General features: G+C 33.8%; 1 long non-coding RNA gene across 1 annotated transcript; it reads left to right on the top strand.

The window, feature by feature from the left end:
- Positions 1-858: 858 nt before the first annotated feature.
- Positions 859-2,137, top strand: LOC120074984 (uncharacterized). Its single transcript, XR_005481179.2, has 3 exons — positions 859-950; positions 1,670-1,786; positions 1,864-2,137. It is a non-coding gene; the product is annotated as an uncharacterized LOC120074984 (long non-coding RNA).
- The last annotated feature ends 528 nt before the right edge of the window (positions 2,138-2,665 follow it).

Here is a 2,665-nt window from a genome sequence, read left to right as displayed (position 1 = left end):
AGAGATTATGGAAAATTAAAATACCTTGTAATATTGTTTTTATCTAGAAGATGTGTCACAATTTTATTCCTACCATGATAAACCTTAGGAAACAGGGTGTCAAGGTTTGATCCTAGATGCCCAGTTTGTAGACGAAACGAGGAAATGGTGATCCATGCTCTGCTCGATTGCCAGAGAATTAGGAAAGTTTGGTCAACTATCGAGTATAGACACATATACGGCTACACGATACGGATATGATAGGATACGGCGATTCGTCAATTTCTAAAAAAACTAAGATATAGATACGTATAAGGATGCGCCATTTTTTTATATATTTTTTAATATATATATTTCTAAAAAAACAAGGATACTGATACGTTGAAGATACATTTTCTTTTTCTTTAAAAAAAATCTAGGATATAGATAAATTTCTCAAACAAGTTAATAACAATAGCACAAAATAGAATACAAACACTGAAATATAATACAAAAAAACAACATCTAAGATGTTCAAGTACAATAGTTAATAAAATGCAATAGAAAAGTTATTCATATTGGAAATAAGAAGGAGTTTAGAGAGAGAAGTATGAAGATAAACGAAAAACTTCTTCATTCAATTGTTGAAGATATCCAAATGGTTTATATTTTGGTGGACTTTGTGGGGACTCAAATATGGAAGTATCTGGAAGTATCGGTATCCGATTTGTGTCTGATACAGATTTTTTGCCTCACATGAAGTATGTGCTTCATAGTTGATCAATATTGTTTCCTGGAAATTGGTTTCAAGCTGTCAAGCACAAAGATAGTTTTTTGGACAGAATTTGGCTGAGAGATTTAATGATAATGAACTATCACGAGCTTGCATTACTCCTTGAGCTATTTGGGAGGATAGAAATAAAGTTCGTAATATGGAACCTCTCCATTCTTTGGATCTCAGATGCGAGTGGATTATGAAGTATGCAACAAAGGTTGGGGTAATTCCTAAAGAAAATTTTATTTCTATTATTGATTCTCCAGCTTACGATATTTCTGAGAGGTTAAGTATTTTACATGTTGATGTAGTGTGCAGATTGAAATCTTCTACGGTGGGGTTTAAAGGGTTTATTGGGTCTTCATTTGGGTATATACTTGCATCTATGCATAGCATTCAAAATCTTTCCTTAAGCCTGCTAAGAGCTAAAGCGTTGGCCATTTTTATAGGTCTTCGATTGGTTGCTAGAATGGACTTATCTCATATGTTAGTGTTGTCTAATCATTTAATGGTTATTCAGATGTTAAGTGGTACTATTATGGTGCAAATGAGGTTTGCAGCTTCTTTTTGTTCCATTACGTTCCAACATGTGCCTCGTTCCTACAATACAGTATCTCATGAGCTGGAATGGATTGGCGGGTTCAAATCATGTGGATTGTGGCCTGAAAATGTTTCTTCCTTCGGATATTGTTTCTTTGTACTTTAGTGATTTTTCTTCTCTTGTTAGTCACAGTTTCTTGTAGTTTTGTTGGTTTGATTGTCTAAAAAAAACATGCACTATTTGTGACCATTCTGGATTGTGTTCAATTTGAAGATAATTTTAGGGTAAGGAGTCATCCGGTTTGAGGTAATTTTCTAAATTCATGTGTATTGCACATTGTCACCTATGAATAACTAATTCATGTATATTACCCTTTCCAATTGTTGGGCTTTCAGGATAAAACCAATGAGACCCAAGAAGAATTCAAATTCTTGAAGTGGAAGACAGTTGTGGGAATGAATGGTTTTCAGAGTGCCACATCGTTGATAAAAAATTCCTCCTACTCAAAAGAGGTAAGTAAACGAAATACTTCATTCACTTTGTCTTTTATCTTTAAGGGAAATGCTCTAAGAACCATCTATAATGGTAGCTTGATTAGATGATGAAAACCACATGCAAGAACAGAGATGAGGTAGATGTAGAAGAGAAAAAAGAGAGAAACAAAAAGACTCGAGTTACGTGGTTCTATCAAAGTGATCTACATCAATGGGAAGAACCTCTACTATGAAAATCACAAGAAGTGTTTATAAGATAATCTCACTTATTTTTCATTCTTCTCCCTATTTGTTGTGTGTGTTCTAAAAATGAAGGTTTGATTCTTCTTCTATATTTAAGGTAGATTCGTTACAAGAGAGTTTGTTAAGAGAAAGTGAAGTTGATTTCATCATTTTTACAATTCTCCACTTTGAAATCAACTATATGTTTGGTCCGATTATGAAACTATGGGTTTTTTTTTTTACAAATGTATGCTGCTTCGGTTATCACAGAATAATTTGATTTTTTTTTTTTTGTTGTATGCCCATATCTGTCATTAATTCCTTCAACCATAGAGCTTCTTTGATTGCTTCTGATAATGCTATAAATTTAGCTTCTGTAGTGGATAAAGCAACTATTGATTGTAGATTTTCTTTCCAACATAGGCTATTAGGACCATAAAAGAAGCAGTAGCTTGATAGAGACCTTCGTTTGTCTAGATCCCCTGCGTAGTCAGAGTCCACAAAGCCATATAACTCTGTTTCTGAATTAGAACTGTTCTAATAAATGTATCTAGATTCACTTGTTCTCTTAAGGTACCTAAGTATCCATTTCGTTGCTTTCTAATGCCTCTTCCCGAGGTTAGCCATGTATCTACTAACCAAATTGGCTGCACAGGACAAGTCTGGTCTAGTTGA

Source organism: Benincasa hispida, chromosome 4, assembly GCF_027475165.1.
Source record: "Benincasa hispida cultivar pf3 chromosome 4, pf3_genome.v1.1, whole genome shotgun sequence".
NCBI classification, from domain to species: Eukaryota; Viridiplantae; Streptophyta; class Magnoliopsida; order Cucurbitales; family Cucurbitaceae; genus Benincasa; species Benincasa hispida.
This window is presented reverse-complemented; position numbering and strand designations above follow the sequence as displayed.